Raw genomic sequence first — 13359 nt, forward strand, 5'->3', positions numbered from 1 at the left:
AATTTAATTCCACATACGGCATCCGTCCAGAAGATCATTCTACATCCGGCATCTCGCCGTTGTACCATTACACCACCGGCATCTGGTACAAAGTCCATTCCACATCCGAATTCTCACAGAAGGACCATTCCACCTCCGGCATCTGGCAGGTGGAACATTCCACATCTGGCGACTCGCAGGTGGACAATTATACCTCCGACATCTTGCAGGTGAACAATTCCACATCTAGCATCTGGCACGAATTATATTGTACATCCAAATTCTCACATGAGGACCATCGGGCAGATGTACCATTCCAAATCCGGAATGTGTCAGAGGAACATTCCACATCCAGCGTCTTCCAGATGGACATTTCCACATCTGGCATCTGTTAGGCAGAGCAGTCCATGTCCAGCAAATGGCAGGAAGATGATACCAGATTCAGCATCTTACTGGCAGACCATTCCACATCTAGCATCTGGCAGGTAGTCAATTCTAAATCCGGCATCTCACTGGAAGAACAGTCCAAATCTGGCAACTGGCAGGCCAACCACTCCACATTCAGTATCTGGCAGGAGTACCATTCCACATCTGGCATTTGGCAGCAAACAAATCCACATCCGGCGATTGACAGTATAAATTTGTTATGTGAGTGAGTTCCACAGTGTAACCGTGTTATGTGAGTCAGTTCCACAGTGTAAACTTGTCATATGAGAGAGTTGCACAGTATAATTTTGTTTACTTAGTGTAACCCATATTCCAAACTATATGTTAGTGTGTCCCACAGAGTAAACTTGTTGTGTGAGTAATTTAGACAGTTTGACCTTATTATGTGAGTGATTCCCACCATGTAAACTTGTGATTTGTCTGAGTTTCACTGTGTCACCTTGTAATTTTGCTAAATTCGATATTATTTGTTCGTGAGTTCCTCAGTGCAACTTTTTTAGGTGAGTGAGTTCCACAGTGTAAACGTCATGTGAGAGAGATGCACAGTATAATTTTGTTTACTTTGTGAAACCCATATTTTCAACTATATGTTAGTGTGTCCCACAGTGTCAACTTGTTCTGTAATTTACACAGTGTGACCTTGTTATGCGAGTGAATCCCACCGTTTGACCTTGTTATATGAGAGAGTTTGAAAGTGTGATGTTGTTATGGAAGTGAATTCCACAGTGTCAACCTGTCTAGTTAGTGGGCCTCAGAGTGTAACATTGGTAGAGAGTGAGTTTGACTGTGTGACATTGTAATGTGTGAGATTCCCACAGTGTAAACTTGTTATGTGGGTGAGTTTCACAGTGTTACCTTGTAATTTTGCTAAATTCGATATTGAACATGTTATGTTAGTTAGTTCCTCAATGAAACATGTTTAGGTGAGTGTGTTCCACAGTGTAACCGTGTTACTTTGGAGAGTTCCACAGTATAATTTTGGGCACTTAGGGCATCCCATATTGTAAACTTTATGTTAGTGAGTCCCACAGTGTAAACTTGTTATGTGGGTGAGTTTCACAGTGTAACCTTGTAATTTTGCTAAATTCAGTTTTGGAAATGTTATGTTAGTGAGTTCCTCAGTGCAACTTTTTTAGGTGAGTGTGTTCCACAGTGTGAGTGAGTCTCACCATTTGACCTTGTAATGTCAGTGAGTTAGAAAGTTTAACATTGTTATGGAAGTGAATTCCACAGTGTCAACCTGTCTAGTTAGTGGGCCTCAGAGTGTAACATTGGTGTACAGTGAGTTTGACAGTGTGACATTGTTATGTGTGAGAGTCCCACAGTTTAAACTTGTTATGTGTCTGAGTTTCACAGTGTTACCTTTTAATTTCGCTGAATTCGATATTGAAAATGTGATGTTAGTCAGTTCCTCAGTGTAACCTTTTTAGGTGAGTGAGGCCACAGTATAACCTTGTTATGTGAGTCTGTTCCACAGTGTAAACTTGTCATGTGAGAGAGTTTCACAGTCCAATTTTGTTCACTTAGGGAATCGCATATTGTAAACTTCATGTAAGTGAGTCCCACAGTGTTAACTTGATTTGTGAATCATTTACACAGTGTGACCTTATTGTGAGTGATTCCCACCATGTAAACTTGTTATATGTCTGAGTTTCACAGTCTAACCTTGTAATTTTGCAAAATTCGATTTTGAAAATGTGATGTTAATGAGTTCCTCAGTGTAACCTTTTTAGGTGAGTGAGTTCCACAGTATAACCTTGTTATGTGAGTGAGTTCCACCGTGTAACCGTGTGATGTGAGTGAATTACACAGTGTGACCTTGTTATGTGAGTGATTCCCACCATGTAAACTTTTTATTTGTCTGAGTTTCACAGTCTAACCGTGTAATTTTGCAAAATTCGATATTGAAAATGTGATGTTAATGAGTTCCTCAGTGTAACCTTTTTAGGTGAGTGAGTTCCACAGTATAACCTTGTTATGTGAGTGAGTTCCACCGTGTAACCGTGTGATGTGAGTGAATTACACAGTGTGACCTTGTTATGTGAGTGATTCCCACCATGTAAACTTTTTATTTGTCTGGGTTTCACAGTCTAACCGTGTAATTTTGCAAAATTCGATATTGAAAATGTGATGTTAATGAGTTCCTCAGTGCAACCTTTTTAGGTGAGTGAGTCCCACACTTTAAATTCACCGCTGTACCATTTCACATCTGGCATCTGGAACGAATTCCATTCCACATCCGGTATCTGTCCAGAAGATCATTCTACTCTGGCATCTCGCCGCTGTACCATTACACATCCAGCATCTGTCATGAAGTCCATTCCACATCCGGATTCCTCACAGAAGGACTATTCCACCTCCGGCATCTGGCAGGTGGACCATTCCACATCTGGCATCTGGCTGGCAGACCATTCCACATTTGGGCTTTTGCAAGTGGACAATTCCACCTCCAGGATCTGTCAAGCATACAATTCCACATCTGGCATCTGGCACGAATTATATTGTACATCCAGAGTCTCACATGAGGAACAATCCACCTCCGGCATCTGGCAGATGTACCATTCCACATCCGGAATGTGTCAGAGGAACATTCCACATCCAGCATCTTCCAGGTGGACAATTCCACATCCATCATCTGTTAGGCTGAGCAGTTCAATTCCAGCAAATGGCGAAAAGATGATACCAGATTCAGCATCTTACTGGCAGACCATTCCACATCTAGCATCTGTTAGGCAGAGCAGTCCATGTCCAGCAAATGGCAGGAAGATGATACCAGATTCAGCATCTTACTGGCAGACCATTCCACATCTAGCATCTGGCAGGTAGTCAATTCTAAATCCGGCATCTCACTGGCAGACCAGTCCAAATCTGGCATCTGGCAGGCCAACCACTCCACATTCAGTATCTGGCAGGAGTACCATTCCACATCTGGCATTTGGCAGCAAACAAATCCACATCCGGCGATTGACCGTATAAATTTGTTATGTGAGTGAGTTCCACAGTGTAACCGTGTTATGTGAGTCAGTTCCACAGTGTAAACTTGTCATATGAGAGAGTTGCACAGTATAATTTTGTTTACTTAGTGTAACCCATATTCCAAACTATACGTTAGTGTGTCCCACAGAGTAAACTTGTTCTGTGAGTAATTTAGACAGTGTGACCTTATTATGTGTGTGATTCCCACCATGTAAACTTGTTATGTATCTGAGTTTCACAGTGTAACCTTGTAATTTTGCTAAATTCAATATTGAAAATGTGATGTTAGTGAGTTCCTCAGTGCAAATTTTTTATGTGAGTGAGTTCCACAGTGTAAACGTCATGTGAGAGAGATGCACAGTATAATTTTGTTTACTTTGTGAAACCCATATTCTAAACTATATATTAGTGTGTCCCACAGTATGTAATTTACACAGTGTGACCTTGTTATGTGAGTGAGTCCCACCGTTTGACCTTGTTATGTGAGTGAGTTTGAAAGTGTGACGTTGTTATGGAAGTGAATTCCACAGTGTCAACCTGTCTAGTTAGTGAGCCTCAGAGTGTAACATTGGTATAGAGTGAGTTTGACTGTGTGACATTGTTATGTGTGAGATTCCCACAGTGTAAACTTTTTATGTGGGTGAGTTTCACAGTGTTGCCTTGTAATTTTGCTAAATTCGATATTGAAAAAGTTGCTAGTGAGTTCCTCAGTGGAACTTTTTCAGGTGTGTGAGTTCCACAGTGTAAACTTGTCATTTGAGAGATTTGCACAGTATAATTTTGGGTACTTAGGGAATCCCATGTTGTAAACTCTATGTTAGTGAGTCCCACAGTGTAAATTTGTTATGTGAGTATTTACACAGTGTGACCTTATTATGTGAGTCCCACAAATTCACCTTATTATGTGAGAGATTCCCAGAGTGTAAACTTGTTATGTTAGTGAGTTTGAAAGTGTGACATTGTTATCGAAGTGATTTCCATAGTGTCAACCTTTCTACTTAGTGAGTATCAGGGTGTAACATTGGTATGGAGTGTGTTCGACAGTGTGATATTGTTATATGTGAGATTCCCACCGTGTAAACTTGTTATGTGGGTGAGTTTCACAGTGTTACCTTGTATTTCGCTAAATTAGACATTGAAAATGTTATGTTAGTGAATTCCTCAGTGTGAGTGAGTCCCACACTGTAAACTCGCCGCTGTACCATTTCACATCTGGCATCTGGCACGAATTCCATTTCACATCCGGTATCTGTGCAGAAGATCATTCTACTTCTGGCATCTCGCCGCTGTATCATTACACGTCCGGCATCTGTACAAAGTCCATTCCACATCCGGATTCTCACAGAAGGACCATTCCACCTCCGGCATCTGGCAGGTGGACTATTCCACATCTGGCATCTGGCAGGTGGACCATTCCACATTTGGGCTTTTACAGGTGGACAATTCCACCTCCAGGATCTGGCAAGTGTACAATTCCACATCTGGCGTCTCGCATGTGGACAATTATACCTCCAACAACTTGCAGGTGGACAATTCCACATCTGGCATCTCACACGAATTATATTGTACATCCACATTCTCACATGAGGACCACCTGGCAGATGTACCATTCCACATCCGGAATATGTCAGAGGAACATTCCACATCCAGCATCTTCCAGATGGACAATTCCACATCCATCATCTGTTAGGCTGAGCAGTCCATGTCCAGTAAATGGCAGGAAGATGATACAAGATTCAGCATCTTACTGGCAGACCATTCCACATCTAGCATCTGGCAGGTAGTCAATTCTAAATCCGGCATCTCACTGGCAGACCAGTCCAAATCTGGCATCTGGCAGGCCAACCACTCCACATTCAGTATCTGGCAGGAGTACCATTCCACATCTGGCATTTGGCAGCAAACAAATCCACATCCGGCGATTGACAGTATAAATTTGTTATATGAATGAGTTCCACAGTATAACCTTGTTATGTAAGTGAGTTCCACAGTGTAACCGTGTTATGTGAGTCATTTCCACAGTGTAAACTTGTCGTGTGAGAGAGTTGCACCGTATAATTTTGTTCACTTGGGGAATCACGTATTGTAAAATCATGTGTGTTAGTCGCACAGTGTAAACTTATTATGTGAGTGATTCCCACCATGTAAACTTTTATTTGTCTGAGTTTCACTGTGTCACCTTGTAATTTTGCAAAATTCGATATTATTTGTTCGTGAGTTCCTCAGTGCAACTTTTTTAGGTGAGTGAGTTCCACAGTGTAAACGTCATGTGAGAGAGATGCACAGTATAATTTTGTTTACTTTGTGAAACCCATATTCTCAACTATATGTTAGTGTGTCCCACAGTGTCAAATTGTTCTGTAATTTACACAGTGTGACCTTGTTATGCGAGTGAATCCCACCGTTTGACCTTGTTATATGAGAGAGTTTGAAAGTGTGATGTTGTTATGGAAGTGAATTCCAGTGTCAACCTGTCTAGTTAGTTAGCCTCAGAGTGTAACATTGGTAGAGAGTGAGTTTGACTGTGTGACATTGTTATGTGTGAGATTCCCACAGTGTAAACTTGTTATGTGGGTGAGTTTCACAGTGTAACCTTGTAATTTTGCTAAATTCGATATTGAACATGTTATGTTAGTGAGTTCCTCAATGAAACATGTTTAGGTGAGTGTGTTCCACAGTGTATCCGTGTTATTTTGGAGAGTTCCACAGTATAATTTTGGGTACTTAGGGCATCCCATATTGTAAACTTTATGTTAGGGAGTCCCACAGTGTAAATTTGTTATGTGAGTCATTTTCACAGTGTGACCTTATTATGTGAGTCCCACAAATTGACCTTATTATGTGAGAAATTCCCACAGAGTAAACTTGTAATGTCAGTGAGTTTGAAAGTGTGACATTGTTATGGAAGAGATTTCCACAGTGTCAACCTTTCTACTTAGTGAGTCTCAGGGTGTAACATTGGTATGGAGTGCGTTCGACAGTGTGACATTTTATGTGTGAGATTCCGAAGGTGTAAATTTGTTATGTGGGTGAGTTTCACAGTGTAACCTTGTAATTTTGCTAAATTCAGTTTTGGAAATGTTATGTTAGTGAGTTCCTCAGTGCAACTTTTTTAGGTGAGTGTGTTCCACAGTGTGAGTGAGTCTCACCATTTGACCTTGTAATGTCAGTGAGTTTGAAAGTGTGACATTGTTATGGAAGTGAATTCCACAGTGTCAACCTGTCTAGTTAGTGGGCCTCAGAGTGTAACATTGGTATAGAGTGAGTTTGACAGTGTGACATTGTTATGTGTGAGAGTCCCACCGTGTAAACTTGTTATGTGTCTGAGTTTCACAGTGTTACCTTTTAATTTCGCTAAATTCGATATTGAAAATGTGATGTTAGTCAGTTCCTCAGTGTAACCTTTTTAGGTGAGTGATGCCACAGTATAACCTTGTTATGTGAGTCAGTTCCACAGTGTAAACTTGTCATGTGAGAGAGTTTCACAGTCCAATTTTGTTCACTTAGGGAATCCCATATTGTAAACTTCATGTAAGTGAGTCCCGCAGTGTTAACTTGATTTGTGAATCATTTACACAGTGTGACCTTATTGTGAGTGATTCCCACCATGTAAACTTGTTATGTGTCTGAGTTTCACAGTGTAACCTTGTAATTTTGCTAAATTCGATATTGAAAAAGTTATGTAAGTGAGTTCCTCAGTGCAACCTTTTTAGGTGAGTGAGTCCCACACTTTAAATTCACCGCTGTACCATTTCACATCTGGCATCTGGCACGAATTCCATTCCACATCTGGTATCTGTCCAGAAGATCATTCTACTCTGGCATCTCGCCGCTGTACCATTACACATCCAGCATCTGTATAGAAGTCCATTCCACATCCGGATTCCTCACAGAAGGAACATTCCACCTCCGGCATCTGGCAGGTGAACCATTCCACATCTGGAATCTGGCTGGCAGACCATTCCACATTTGGGCTTTTGCAGGTGGACAATTAAACCTCCGGGATATGGCAAGCATACAATTCCACATCTGGCATCTGGCACGAATTATTTTGTACATCCAGAGTCTCACATGAGGAACATTCCACCTCCGGCATCTGGCAGATGTACCATTCAACATCCGGAATGTGTCAGAGGAACATTCCACATCCAGCATCTTCCAGGTGGACAATTCCACATCCATCATCTGTTAGGCTGAGCAGTCCAATTCCAGCAAATGGCAGGAAGATGATCCCAGATTCAGCATTTTACAGGCAGACCATTCCACATCCAGCATCTGGCAGGTAGTCAATTCCAAATGCGACATCTCGCTGGCAGACCAGTCCACAACTGGCGTCTATCAGGCAGACTAGTCAATATCTGGCATCAAGTGGGTGGACAATGCCACATCTGGCATCTGGCAGGCTGACCACTCCACATCCTGCATCTGGGAAGAAAAAAAACATTCTACATCTGGCATCTGGCAGCAAACCATTCCCCATCCTGCAACTGGCAGGTGGTCTATTCCACTCCAGCATCAGCCAGGCAGACCATTCCATATCCAGCATCTGGCAGAGGACCATTCCACATCCTGCAACTGACAAGCATACCATTTCACATCTGGCACGAATTTCATTCCACATCCGGCATCCGTCCAGAAGATCATTCTACATCCGGCATCTCGCCACTGTACCATTACAACTCCGGCATCTGGTACAAAGTCCATTCCACATCCGGATTCTCACAGAAGGACCATTCCACCTCCGGCATCTGGCAGGTGGAACATTCCACATCTGGCGACTCGCAGGTGGACAATTATACCTCCGACATCTTGCAGGTGGACAATTACACATCTAGCATCTGGCACGAATTATATTGTACATCCACATTCTCACATGAGGACCATCTGGCAGATGTACAATTCCAAATCCGGAATGTGTCAGAGGAACATTCCACATCCAGCGTCTTCCAGATGGAAAATTCCACATCTGGCATCTGTTAGGCAGAGCAGTCCATGTCCAGCAAATGGCAGGAAGGTGATACCAGATTCAGCATCTTACTGGCAGACCATTCCACATCTAGCATCTGGCAGGTAGTCAATTCTAAATCCGGCATCTCACTGGCAGACCAGTTCACATCTGGCGTCTATCAGGCAGACTAGTCAATATCTGGCATCAAGTGGGTGGACAATGCCACATCTGGCATCTGGCAGGCCGACCACTCCACATCCTGCATCTGGGAAGAAAAAAAACATTCTACATCTGGCACCTGACAGCAAACCATTCCCCATCCTGCAACTGGCAGGTGGTCTATTCCACTCCAGCATCAGCCAGGCAGACCATTCCATATCCAGCATCTGGTAGAGGACCATTCCACATCTTGCAACTGACAAGCATACCATTTCACATCTGGCACGATTTCATTCCACATCCGGCATCCGTCCAGAAGATCATTCTACATCCGGAATCTCGCCGCTGTACCATTACACGTCCGGCATCTGGTACAAAGTCCATTCCACATCAGGATTCTCACAGAAGGGCCATTCCACCTCCGGCATCTGGCTGGTGGAACATTCCACATCTGGCGACTCGCAGGTGGACAATTATACCTCCGACATCTTGCAGGTGGACAATTCCACATCTAGCATCTGGCACGAATTATATTGTACATCCACATTCTCACATGAGGACCATCTGGCAGATGTACCATTCCAAATCTGGAATGTGTCAGAGGAACATTCCACATCCAGCGTCTTCCAGATGGACAATTCCACATCTGGCATCTGTTAGGCAGAGCAGTCCATGTCCAGCAAATGGCAGGAAGATGATACCAGATTCAGCATCTTACTGGCAGACCATTCCACATCTAGCATCTGGCAGGTAGTCAATTCTAAATCCGGCATCTCACTGGCAGACCAGTCCAAATCTGGCATCTGGCAGGCCAACCACTCCACATTCAGTATCTGGCAAGAGTACCATTCCACATCTGGAATTTGGCAGCAAACAAATCCACATCCGACGATTGACAGTATAAATTTGTTTTGTGAGTGAGTTCCACAGTGTAACCGTGTTATGTGAGTCAGTCCCACAGTGTAAACGTCATGTGAGAGAGTTTCACAGTACAATTTTGTTTACTTAGTGTAACCTATATTCCAAACTATATGTTAGTGTGTCCCACAGAGTAAACTTGTTGTGTGAGTAATTTAGACAGTGTGACCTTATTATGTGTGAGATTCCCACAGTGTAAACTTGTTATGTGGGTGAGTTTCACAGTGTAACCTTGTAATTTTGCTAAATTCGATATTGAACATGTTATGTTAGTGAGTTCCTCAATGAAACATGTTTAGGTGAGTGTGTTCCACAGTGTAACCGTGTTATTTTGGAGAGTTCCACAGTATAATTTTGGGTACTTAGGGCATTCCATATTGTAAACTTTATGTTAGGGAGTCCCACAGTGTAAATTTGTTTTGTGAGTAATTTTCACAGTGTGACCTTATTATGTGAGTTCCACAAATTGACCTTATTATGTGAGTTCCACAAATTGACCTTATTATGTGAGAAATTCCCACAGAGTAAACTTGTAATGTCAGTGAGTTTGAAAGTGTGACATTGTTATGGAAGAGATTTCCACAGTGTCAACCTTTCTACTTAGTGAGTCTCAGGGTGTAACATTGGTATGGAGTGCGTTCGACAGTGTGACATTTTATGTGTGAGATTCCCAAGGTGTAAATTTGTTATGTGGGTGAGTTTCACAGTGTAACCTAATAATTTTGCTAAATTCAGTTTTGAAAATGTTATGTTAGTGAGTTCCTCAGTGCAACTTTTTTAGGTGAGTGTGTTCCACAGTGTGAGTGAGTCTCACCATTTGACCTTGTAATGTCAGTGAGTTAGAAAGTTTAACATTGTTATGGAAGTGAATTCCACAGTGTCAACCTGTCTAGTTAGTGGGCCTCAGAGTGTAACATTGGTATAGAGTGAGTTTGACAATGTGACATTGTTATGTGTGAGAGTCCCACCGTGTAAACTTGTTTTGTGTCTGAGTTTCACAGTGTTACCTTTTAATTTCGCTAAATTCGATATTGAAAATGTGATGTAAGTCAGTTCCTCAGTGTAACCTTTTTAGGTGAGTGAGGCCACAGAATATCCTTGTTATGTGAGTCAGTTCCACAGTGTAAACTTGTCATGTGAGAGAGTTTCACAGTCCAATTTTGTTCACTTAGGGAATCCCATATTGTAAACTTCATGTAAGTGAGTCCCACAGTGTTAACTTGATTTGTGAATCATTTACACAGTGTGACCTTATTGTGAGTGATTCCCACCATGTAAACTTGTTATGTGTCTGAGTTTCACAGTGTAACCTTTTAATTTTGCTTAATTCGACATTGAAAATGTGATGTTAGTGAGTTCCTCAGTGCACCTTTTTTAGGTGAGTGTGTTCCACAGTGTGAGTGTGTCCCACCATTTGACCTTGTTATATGAGAGAGTTTCAAAGTGTGACGATGTTATGGAAGTGAATTCCACAGTGTCAACCTGTCTAGTTAGTGAGCCTCAGAGTGTAACATTGGTAGAGAGTGAGTTTGACTGTGTGACATTGTTATGTGTGAGATTCCCACAGTGTAAACTTGTTATGTGGGTGAGTTTCACAGTGTAACCTTGTAATTTTGCTAAATTCGATATTGAAAATGTTATGTTAGTGAGTTCCTCAATGAAACATGTTTAGGTGAGTGTGTTCCACAGTGTAACCGTGTTATTTTGGAGAGTTCCACAGTATAATTTTGGGTACTTAGGGCATCCCATATTGTAAACTTTATGTTAGTGAGTCCCACAGTGTAAATTTGTTATGTGAGTAATTTTCACAGTGTGACCTTATTATGTGAGTCCCACAAATTGACCTTATTATGTGAGAAATTCCCACAGAGTAAACTTGTAATGTCAGTGAGTTTGAAAGTGTGACATTGTTATGGAAGAGATTTCCACAGTGTCAACCTTTCTACTTAGTGGGTCTCAGGGTGTAACATTTGTATGGAGTGCGTTCGACAGTGTGACATTTTATGTGTGAGATTCCCAAGGTGTAAATTTGTTTTGTGGGTGAGTTTCACGGTGTAACCTTGTAATTATGCTAAATTCAGTTTTGAAAATGTTATGTTTGTGAGTTCCTCAGTGCAACTTTTTTAGGTGAGTGTGTTCCACAGTGTGAGTGAGTCTCACCATTTGACCTTGTAATGTCAGTGAGTTAGAAAGTTTAACATTGTTATGGAAGTGAATTCCACAGTGTCAACCTCTCTAGTTAGTGGGCCTCAGAGTGTAACATTGGTATAGAGTGAGTTTGACAATGTGACATTGTTATGTGTGAGAGTCCCACCGTGTAAACTTGTTTTGTGTCTGAGTTTCACAGTGTTACCTTTTAATTTCGCTAAATTCGATATTGAAAATGTGATGTTAGTCAGTTCCTCAGTGTAACCTTTTTAGGTGAGTGAGGCCACAGAATATCCTTGTTATGTGAGTCAGTTCCACAGTGTAAACTTGTCATGTGAGAGAGTTTCACAGTCCAATTTTGTTCACTGAGGGAATCCCATATTGTAAACTTCATGTAAGTGAGTCCCACAGTGTTAACTTGATTTGTGAATCATTTACACAGTGTGACCTTATTGTGAGTGATTCCCACCATGTAAACTTGTTATGTGTCTGAGTTTCACAGTGTAACCTTTTAATTTTGCTTAATTCGACATTGAAAATGTGATGTTAGTGAGTTCCTCAGTGCACCTTTTTTAGGTGAGTGTGTTCCACAGTGTGAGTGTGTCCCACCATTTGACCTTGTTATATGAGAGAGTTTCAAAGTGTGACGATGTTATGGAAGTGAATTCCACAGTGTCAACCTGTCTAGTTAGTGGGCCTCAGAGTGTAACATTGGTATAGAGTGAGTTTGACAGTGTGACATTGTTATGTGTGAGATTCCCACCGTGTAAACTTGTTATGTGGGTGAGTTTCACAGTGTAACCTTGTAATTTCGCTAAATTTGATATTGAAAATGTGATGTTAGTGAGTTCCTCAGTGCAACCTTTTTAGGTGAGTCAGCTCCACAGTGTAACCGTGTTATGTGAGTCTGTTCCTAGTGTAAATTTGTCATGTGAGAGAGTTGCACAGTATAATTTTGTTCACTTAGTGAATCCCATATTGTAAACTTCATGTTAGTGACTCCCACAGTGTAAACTTGTTTTGTGAATAATTTACACAGTGCGACCTTGTAATTTCACTAAATTCTATATTGAAAATGTTATGTTAGTGAGTCCAACAGTGTGACCTTATTATCTGAGTGAGTTTCAAAGTGTGACATCATTATGGAAGAGAATTCCTCAGATTCAACCTGGCTAGTTAGTGAGTCTCACAGTGTAATATTGGTATGTCAGAGAATTCGACAGTGTGACGTTATGTGTTTGATTCCCACTGTTTAAACTTTTTGTGTGATTGATTCCCACAGTGTAAATTTTTTATGTGAGAGAGTTCCACAGTGTAAGCTTGTTATCTGAGTCAGTTTCATGGTGTAACATTGTTATTTGAGGGATTCCCACAGTGTTCTCATGTTTTGTGAGTGAGTCGCACAGTTTGACCTGGTTATGTCAGGGAGTTCGACATTGAAAATGTAAAGTGAGTGATTTTCACAGTGTGACCTGGTGATAGGAATGATTTTCACAGTGTGGACTGGTTCTGTGAGTGAGTTCCACATTCAAACCATGTTATGTCAGTGAGTCCCACAGTGAAAACTGGTGAATTGATTGAGGACCAGAGTGTGAGCTTGTTATGTTGGTGACTTTCACAGTGTGACCTTGCTATTTGAGTTAGTTCCACAGTGTGATATTGATGTGCTAGTGAGTTCCACATTGCAAACCTATTATATGAGAGATTCCCACAGTTTAATTTTCTTATTGAGGGGGATTACACAACTTAACTTTGTTATTTGAATGAGTTCCACAGAAGGAACG

The sequence above is a fragment of the Narcine bancroftii genome, unplaced genomic scaffold (genome assembly GCF_036971445.1).
Source record: "Narcine bancroftii isolate sNarBan1 unplaced genomic scaffold, sNarBan1.hap1 Scaffold_157, whole genome shotgun sequence".
In the NCBI taxonomy this organism is placed as follows: Eukaryota; Metazoa; Chordata; class Chondrichthyes; order Torpediniformes; family Narcinidae; genus Narcine; species Narcine bancroftii.